This window comes from Andrographis paniculata, unplaced genomic scaffold (assembly GCF_009805555.1).
Source record: "Andrographis paniculata isolate CXL003 unplaced genomic scaffold, ASM980555v1 Contig71END, whole genome shotgun sequence".
Taxonomy (NCBI): Eukaryota; Viridiplantae; Streptophyta; class Magnoliopsida; order Lamiales; family Acanthaceae; genus Andrographis; species Andrographis paniculata.
In genome coordinates this window covers 342033-352277 of record NW_026137608.1, presented here as the reverse complement: position 1 = coordinate 352277, position 10245 = coordinate 342033, and the positions used below count along the sequence as shown (strand labels likewise).

Below are 10245 nucleotides of genomic sequence, written 5' to 3'. Positions count from 1 at the left end.
AACTCAAAACATACCAAGCGCAACATAACCTCACTAGGAATAAAGTGTATACACTCAACACTCAAATATATATGGGTTAACAAGTCACTCGTGTCGCATCGTAAAAATGATTATCTCATAGGCTTGCATATTGATCACATCTCTTTATTCTTCGAATTCTAATGCAAATAATCAAAGGGTCTTTAAATAAGGTTGTAACGGGGCTTTAGGTTGGGGTAGGATATAGGGTATTATTCGGCTAAATAAGTCAAAAAGAAAAAATATTCCAAGCTCATTTTGTAATATATAGACTCCGTGTAAAACTTCTCATTCCTCATTTATTCCTTCATTAGCATGTATACTCAAAACTTTATTCTTGCAATTTAAGTAAGAAGAATGCTCACCAAGATAACCCGTAGTACACCCAACTCAACCGACAAGTTAGCTTTATTCCTTCATTTTTTTTTAATTTTTATTTTATTTTTTTATTTTTTATTTCTTATTTTTTTCAAACTTTTTTCTCTCATAAGCAATAAACAACAATAAATAGACATAACTTCTCATTCCCTTGGAGACTTTAAAATAATATGAGCTCGAAACATTTTCCTTTGACTATAGGTTCAAATAAATTTTGGCTTTAGAAAGAAATGTTATAGGTTAAAATACAGCTCTTTAAACAATAAAAATAGGATATTCAAGCTCAACGAGGCTCACTAATTGATTAATTTTTTAGGTAGGAGATATAGAAGGCTAAATAGTTCATTCTAATGCCCTTATCACATTAATCGCATAGACTTCTCAGAAATAAAATTCGACATGCATCGCTACGCAAGTTCTAGAAAACCAAGTTTAGAGCAACAATCACATATAAGAAGAAATATATAGCATTTAAAATGAATGCTCTATTAGGCTCAAATCTCGCATAGGGTAAAGCATGTCGTGCTCGGCATATTTATTGTTTACTTCATCGGCAAGTCATCTAATTAAAACATGTCATGTTGAAAAGAAATACACAAGTCTTTAGCACACAAGTCAATCATGCAATCGGGCAAACAATGGATATTTATGATATTCACCCCCCACACCTATTATGCACATTGTCCTCAATGTAGCGCATCGCGGAAAGTAAAAAGTTTAAGAAATAGTAGACTTCCCTGAAGCTTAGGCATGCTTGTGTCCGGCATGAGCATGCCGAAATTCGCATCACTTTCTTGAATGCCAAATAAATGCTCAAATCAAGGCCCTGGACATTGGAAAAATCATCATCACCTACGGAAAGCAAAGACAAGCAAATAATCACACCAAAAAAAAAAAATAAAAAAAAATAATAATAATAAAAGTGCAAGAGAAAACAGGAAATAAAATAAGATTGGGTTGCCTCCCAAAAGCGCTTTTCTTTAACGTCTTCGGCTAGACATTATTATTAATTGCGAAATTAAATTAAGGGATCCTCAATGGCCATCCAAACCACGTCCTCAGCTTCAACGCCCTCTAGATAGGGTTTCAATCGATGGCCATTCACCACAAATTTCTTTTCATTATTTGAGCTTTGAATTTCAACTGCACCATAAGGCAAAACATTAGTAATAACAAAAGGACCAATCCATCTGGAACGTAATTTACCGGGAAAAAGCTTGAGCTTAGAATTATAAAGAAGCACTTTCTGACCGACATCAAAATTTTTCCTTAATATTCGTTGGTCATGAAAGGCTTTCGTTTTTGCTTTGTACGTCAAGGCACTCTCATATGCCTCATTCCGAATCTCCTCCAATTCCTGCAACTGTAACTTTCTATGTGTTCCCGCTTCATCAATAATCATGTTGCATTTTTTTACTGCCCAAAAAGCACGGTGCTCAAATTCAACAGGAAGATGACACGGCTTACCGAATACTAACCTATATGGCGACATTCCGATAGGCGTCTTGTAAGCGGTGCGGTAAGCCCATAGTGCATCTAGGAGGCGGAGACTCCAGTCCTTCCTATCCGGTCGAATAGTCTTTTCAAGAATAGATTTGATTTCTCGATTCGACACCTCCGCTTGACCATTTGTTTGAGGATGGTAAGAGGTCGAAACTTTATGCAACACGCCATACTTCTGGAAGAGAGCGGCGATGGTTTTGTTGCAAAAATGGGTTCCCCTATCGCTCACCATAGCCCTAGGCATTCCAAAACGAGTGAATATGGTGGACTTAATAAAATCTGCAACCACTTTAGAATCGTTAGTCCGGGTGGCTTTTGCTTCCACCCATTTCGAAACATAATCAACGGCGAGAATGATATATGAAAATCCATGGGACATGGGAAATGGGCCCATAAAGTCGATACCCCATACGTAAAAAATTTCAATAAATAACATTGGTACCTGAGGCATCTCGGCTCGAGAGGAAAGATTACCTACACGTTGGCAATTGTCGCATGACTTGCAAAAGGTGTAGGCATCCTTGAACAATGTTGGCCAATAGAACCCGCTATCCAAAACTTTCTTTGCCGTTCGTTGGGAACCAAAGTGTCCCCCACAATTAAGGGTATGACAAAATTGAAGAATGGATTGGTGCTCACCTTCTTGCACGCATCTTCGAAAAATTTGATCCGAGCAACGCTTCCACAAGTAAGGGTCATCCCAGATGTAGTACTTTGCGTCGCTTTTGAGTTTGTCCCTCTTAGCTTTTGGAATACGCTTTAGTTACTATATAATTAACTAAATCAGCATACCATGGAATACAATAATCAACTTGAAGGAGCAATTGTTCGTCCGGGGCTGTCTCCTTTAGTGGTAAATCGTCATTGTTGGCACAAGGGAGACGACTCAAATGATCGCCGACAAGGTTCTCCGACCCCTTTTTGACCCGAATCTCCAAATCAAATTCCTGTAAAAGCAATAGCCATCTGATAAGTCTTGGTTTCGCTTCCTTTTTCGCCACTAAATATTGTAATGCTGCATGATCAGAAAAAATTACTAATTTAGTACCCAACAAGTAAGAACGAAATTTTTCTAATGCAAAAACTACTGCTAATAACTCCTTTTCGGTAACAGTGTAGTTCAATTGAGCTCCACTCAAGGCTTTTGAGGCATAGTAAATGGCGTAGGGACTTTTTCCTTCCTGTTGTCCTAACACGGCTCCAACCGCAACATCGCTTGCATCGCACATTACCTCAAATGGTAGCTCCCAATTAGGGGGGCGCACGATTGGCGGCGATGACAAAGACTTCTTAAGTGTGTCAAATGCTTTCTTGCACGCCTCGGTGAAATCGAACACCGCTCCTTTTTGTAGTAGCTCAAATAATGGGCATGCTATTTTTGAAAAATCCTTGATGAACCTTCGGTAGAAACCTGCATGACCCAGAAAGGAATGTACTTCTCGAACGTAAGTAGGATATGGTAACATGGAAATTAGATCGACCTTCGCCTTGTCCACCTCGATGCCTTGTGATGATACAACATGGCCCAAAACTACTCCTTGTTCTACCATAAACTGACATTTCTCCCAATTGAGTACTAAATTCACTTCACAACATCTTTCCAAAATCAAAGATAGATTAGCAAGACAACTATCGAAAGCTATCCCCGTAAACACTAAAATCGTCCATGAATACTTCAATAATTTTCTCAACATATTCAGAAAAAATACTTAACATGCACCTTTGAAATGTCGCCGGGGCATTGCAAAGACCGAATGGCATTCGTCTATAGGCAAACACTCCGAATGGGCATGTGAATGATGTTTTCTCTTGATCTTCCGGGGCGATAGCAATCTGAAAATATCCTGAAAAACCATCTAGAAAACAATAGTGAGCTCGACCAGCTAATATTTCAATCATTTGGTCAATAAATAGGAGAGGAAAATGATCTTTCTTTGTCACGGCATTAAGCTTACGATAATCGATGCACTGCCGCCAACCAGTTTGCTTTCTTACCGGAATTAACTCACCATTTTGATTTGTCTCTACGGTTACCCCGGACTTCTTAGGAACAACTTGGATTGGACTTATCCAAGGACTATTGGCAATAGGAAATATGATTCCTGCATCCCGGAGTTTGAGGACCTCATTCTTAACAACTTCTGTCATGATTGGATTCAACTTTCTTTGGCCCTGCCTCACCGGCTCTGCGCCTTCCTCAAGTGTAATCTTATGCGTGCAAAATAAGGGGCTTATACCTTTGATATCCACTATCGTCCATCCTATCGCTTGTTTGTGTTTTTTTAGCACTTGAATCAATTTTTCCTCTTGTTCCGTCGTCAACTTCGATGAAATGATCACCGGAAGGGTCTCATTTTCTCCCAAATAGGCATACTTCAAATGGCTCGGCAGTGGTTTCAATTCCAAATCCGGCGGCTGCACAATCGAAGGCAATAAATGTATATTAGTCTCGGGTAAGAATATAGGAGCAAGGGCATACCTGTGTGAAACTAAAGTTGTAGCTTCTAAGGCTTGCATCACTTCCAACAAATCTGGACTCAATCCTCGAGTAGGCATGCTTTGAACCTCCAAGTGTTTTGTGAGCACCACTTCGAGCGCATCGTCACCCCTCAACTTAAAAGCATCCTGCACTTCAAGGTCAATAACATCTAACGAGAAAACAGAGTGAGGATCCAGGGGATATTTAATCGCATCAAAAATTTTGAATTCAATTTTTTCCCATCAAATTCCATCGTCAAAATTCCATTCTTTACATCAATCTTAGTATCCGCCGTACACATAAAAGGCCTTCCTAAAAGTAGTGGTGATGGGTTGGGCGAATGTTCATCATGCATTTCTAAGACATAGAAGTCAACTGGGAAAATTAATTCATTGACTTGGACAAGGACATCCTGTATAATTCCTTCGGGATATGCATGCGTCCTATTAGCAAGTTGAATAATAATCCCGGTTTTCTTTAGCGGTGCAAGATTCAAACAATTATAGATTGATTTTGGCATGACATTAATTGCCGCACCCAAATCTAACATAGCAGGCTTGACTTCTAGTTGCCCTATTTTACATGGGATTGTGAACATACCCGGGTCTCCGCACTTCGGTGGAATCTTTCTTTGGAGGAGGGCCGACACATTTTCGCTTGCGATGATGCATTCATCGCCCTTCAACTTCCGCTTGTTGGTACACAACTCCTTTAAGAACTTTGCATAATTTGGAATTTGGTGGATTGCGTCCAATAGGGGTATATTGAGCTCGACCTTTCGAAAAATCTCCAAAATCTCATTATCCCTTTTTGGCTTTATCGGCTTTGCCAACCTGGACGGAAAAGGGGCAAGATTAGTATTTAATTTAGTGACAATTTTATCAATTACCTCATTTTTCTTTGCATCTTCCTTCTCGATTCCCTTTTCAATGGTGCTCTCGTCTTTGTCCTTCGGGATGATTGGTTCCGGAGCCCCCACCATCTTTCCGGTTCGCAAAGTCATGGCACTAACATTCTTTGGGTTCCTTTCCGGTTGTGATGGCCATTTCCCCGTCTCCCTTTCCTTAACATGGAGAAGATCCGCCACTATTTGCTCCACACGAGATTCAAGATTTTGAATGCTCGCCCTCGTATCTTGCTGAAATTGGATTGTGTTAGCGGCCATGGTCTTCATCATTTCCTCTAGTGAAGTATTGGATTTGGAAGGCGGTGGTGGTGGTTGGGCAAATTGTTGCGGAGGTGCTTGTGGCAGGAACCCTTGATGGTGTGAATTTCCATACCTAAGATTCGGATTATCCTTCCACCCTGGGTTGTCGGTGTTTGAATAGGGATCATATTGTGGGCGTCTTGGTTGGTTGAAACCGGCTGCCTTCACATCGGCATGACTGTCCTCATGCAGGGTAGGGCATGCATCGGTGTGATGCTCCGAACTCGTGCAAATTCCACACGCTTTCACATGCGTGTGTTTCCTGTAGCCAATTGATGAACAATTTTTGTAAGTTCAGATATTTGTTGTCGAAGAGAATCGTTACCTTCCGAATATTCGACTCCTCTTGTTCCGAATTGTTGCGAATTCTCTGCCATCCTTGTGATCAACTCCCATGCAGCTTTCGGGGTTTTATCCGCCAGTGCTCCTTGGCTAGCGGCATCAATGTTGTTCCGGTCTTGCATGCCCAATCCTTCATAAAAGTATTGGAGCAAAAGTTGGTTAGTGATTTGGTGTTGCGGGCGTCGCGCACAAAGCCTGTTGAACCTCTCTAGGTATTCGTGCAACGTCTCTCTTTGTTGTTGCTTGATTCCGAAAATTTCTTTGCGTAATGTCGCTGCCCGCGATGCCGGAAAATACTTCTCCATAAATTTCTTTTTCATGTCCCTCCAAGTAGTCACGCTTCCCGCTGGTAGAAAAAATAGCCATTCCTTCGCCGCATCCTTCAATGCGAAAGGGAATGCCCGTAGCTTTACTTGCTCTTCCGTAACCATTGGTGGTTTCATGCTTGAGCAAACCACATCGAATTCCTGCAAATGTTTATGTGGTTCTTCTCCTGCAAGGCCATGAAACGAGGGCAAAAAGTGTATTAGTCCGGATCGTAATTCGAAACTAGCATTACCTTCAATTTCCGGCAAAGTAATGCATAGATGTTGTAAATTTAAATTAGGCGCAGCCAACTCCCTGAGCGTGCGGGTATCCTCTTCCGCCATATCGGGCTCTTGCTTGATCGATTCCCTCAGTTGAAAACTCGATGCCTTTTCAAATTCCAGCTTTCTTTTTGCTTTCTTTCGTAATTTCCTCGCCAATCTCTCGATTTCCGCTTCGTATATTAAATTTCCTGTACGAGAAGAGCGGGGCATAAACTATAGAAATATATAATATATATAATAAAATTGAAAAAAAAAATAAAACAAACGCCAGTTCCCGGCAACGGCGCCAAAAATTGGTAGCCTCGATGCTTCCAATAAAATTACTCTAACACCACGTGTAGCAAGTGATGCCAAGGTCGATCCACAGGGACTGTGAAGTTCAATTTTTGTTTGGCACAATTTTAAATATGGGGGAATGGATTAGCAATTCACTAAAATAATTAAAATAAACGATGGAAAATTAAATTTTGATTTCAAAGAGATTAACTTCTAGGCCAAGGAGTGAATAAGAAACCAGATTTAAGATTCGATCATTGATATTAAATAATCTTGTTATTCAATTGATAAATTGGTTATAGGCATTAGATACAATCATAACACCCAATTTTTCCTTACTTCATTGGCGGCAATGGTACGACCGATTAACTGCACCCCTAATCAAAGAAATAATCTAGGTACGACCATAAATTAATTTCTCCAATTGAAAATAGCATGAGAAAAACCCAATTCAAATATTTAATCAATTACGAAAAGATTAAATTATTTGATCATGCGATTCCTAGGCTAAGCTTGTTAACCTATTTACCACTTTATGAAATACATACACAACTACAGATGTAAATGTTCAATTGGCATACAATTGCTAAACCAATCTAAGATCCGGCCACGATAAAAGATTAAATAAAACAATTGCAGACATGAATCACAGAAATCACACAAATATCAATTTACTTAAACAAGATTCAAATTAACTCATAACACAATCTCACAAATCCCAATCCAAAATCTACATTCAACCTTGGGGACTAGGAATTTAATTACTCATACTTATAAATAAATAAATAAAACAATAAACTTGATGATCATCCAAAAGTGCTTCCTCTCTAAACGGCCTTCTCAATCCTCCACTTAGACTATGAAAAGTGAGTATGAATTGTGATACCACATCCAATGTCTTGGCCCCCCTTTTATAGATGACCGGGTCCTCAATCACTCCCTTAATTGCTCCTTATTAATCACGATTCCAATAATCAAGCTTTAATTCCGTAATCCACCTCTTTCCTTACCATTGGAGCTTAATTCAAGTCTTTCCAAAATTCTTTGATCGAAAATATGGCATGGACGTGAATCGCTCAATTACCTCGCACAAATCAATACATGCCAAAAGTGAGTATGAATCTATCTGAAACATTAATTAAATCTTATAATTTATTTCTAGAAAATATATAATAATATATTTTTATCACTTGTTTTGGTACAAATGACCTTTATTTTACGAGCGCTGCGTCGAGCATCTTCACTTAGATAGGGTACTTCGACAGTTAGGTTTAATTCAGCATATTCCGGATAATCCATCGATAGTGGAGAACAGGAACACACATAGTTCTTCACAAGGCTCAGATGCTAGAAATTGGTTGCGAATTTATCAAATATATATTCAACATTGGTATGAGCCTAACTTGGTGATTGGTGAATCAAACTTGCATGATACGCTATATACTCCAGAATATCTTCAGTGATATAGAACTCATTCCAGAAGATTTATTTATAATCCTGAATTGCGTTCACGGATTGGCTATCCACCTGGGCTACCATCTTACAATCATTTTGCGGTAAATTTGTTCTTTATTTAACACAGTCTAATTATTGCATTTTGAAGAAATTATAATAAATTAAATTACCTGCTTACTAGCTGGAAAACCACATCCAAGATTCAGTACTCTCTGCTTCAACAACGGCAAAGGCTAATAGCAACACATGATGATTGGCATCTATAGTAGCAGCAATCAACATAACATGCTTGTATTTTGCATATAAATGAGTCCCATCCACACTAATCACATTCTGACAATGATGGTATGCCTCAATACAAGGTCCGAATGCCCAAAACACATATCATAATGTGTATTTCTCTTGATGTGCTGCTTCTACATGGGCCCACTCGACAATTGTATTCGGTATGTACTTTTGAAGTGTCTTCATATAAGCTGGAAGTTTATGTATCGAACTCTCCCATGTCCCATAAACATCCTCAATTGCACGTTTTAGTCCATGCCATGCCTTTGAATAAGATATATCAAAACCATATTCTATTTTCACTGCTCTTTTCACATTCGCTAGCTCGTATGCCGGATTTCTACTAACAAACCCCTTCAACAAATCCGCTATCATTTTAACATCCAAGTTGCTATGCTCCAAGGACGCACATCCGGAATACACGTGTGATCAGGCATCACTGTAATAAGTTGCCAACATTCCAAGTGTGGCTTATATGATGCAGTCACACCCCACCCATAACAATTTTTTCCATAATGCTTACATTTTACCCTAAACACTGTATGGGTGCTCTTCGTCACCCTATATTCTCTCCCGACCACTCGCACCGAGTAATCCTTCATAGCTATTTGCATTTGCTTTTTATCATTGAATGTCATCCCATAAATCAGAACATCATTACTTTTTGTGTACACATTCCATCTGAAACTAGAAGTATCCTATGTATCTTGTAGAAACTCTTCCCGATGCAAATTCTGAAAAAATTCAGTCGAGCGATGTTCAACCTCACCCCCTGAAAGTGGTATGGTGCGTGTTTCGTGACATCTTGATGACCCTAGATTTGGCCATTCTGCAACACCAGTATTTTCTCTGTCATCATTTTTTTCCTTGCTATTTCATCATCTGATTCTGACAGTGATTCTGGCTCACTACATTCATCTTCACCGATTCCCTCACAATCAACATCTAATATTAGTAAATCAATCAATTGTTGGATCATGTATTCTGTTGTAATCTACACTAGGAGCATCAACAATTGCATTTTCAGAATTTCTTTGGAATTCAACAAATAATTCCAAACACTTGTAATCATTGGTTGAATTTAAGAAATGCTCGAGATTAATCGCAGTGATGGTAATTAACCTCGATTTCTGAATACCATGGTCATGCGTCCAACTGTATGACATTTTCAAAATAATAGAATACTAACGTCGATCTTTTCCGCTCGCATTAAAAATAATACCTTCTAAATCTTCAAGTGTACTATTACGTCCAATAAAAGTCATATATTGGGGATCACAGTCATATTCTATTATTCTAGAATTGTGAATAATATTTCCATCCCAATGTAATAAAATATCAATATTACTATTGACTCCGGACATCTGTTCAAAAAATAATAATAATAAAATATTAATACTACATTCATAAACAGACACATAAAATTATATAAAAGTTTAAAAAAATATATAAATTTCATATTAAAATTATCAATATCAAAATAAATAAACAAAAAATAATACAACATGATAAATATATAAAAAAAATTCTAACATTTTATGAAACTTAACAAAATATTCTAAATCTATCCAAATTTTTATTTTAATAATACATAAAATTTACATGAATACATATAATAAATATTGAAGAAAATAAAATAGAAACGAAAAACATAAAGAAAATTTACCGAGGAGGATGAAGTTGTGGAGAAAAAAAATTATCGTGTAAAAAGT

The 10245-nt window shown here is 38.2% G+C and overlaps 1 pseudogene; it reads right to left on the bottom strand.

The window, feature by feature from the left end:
* Positions 1 to 1414: 1414 nt before the first annotated feature.
* On the bottom strand, positions 1415 to 6577 carry LOC127264711 (uncharacterized; annotated as a pseudogene).
* Between the last annotated feature and the right edge of the window lie 3668 nt (positions 6578 to 10245).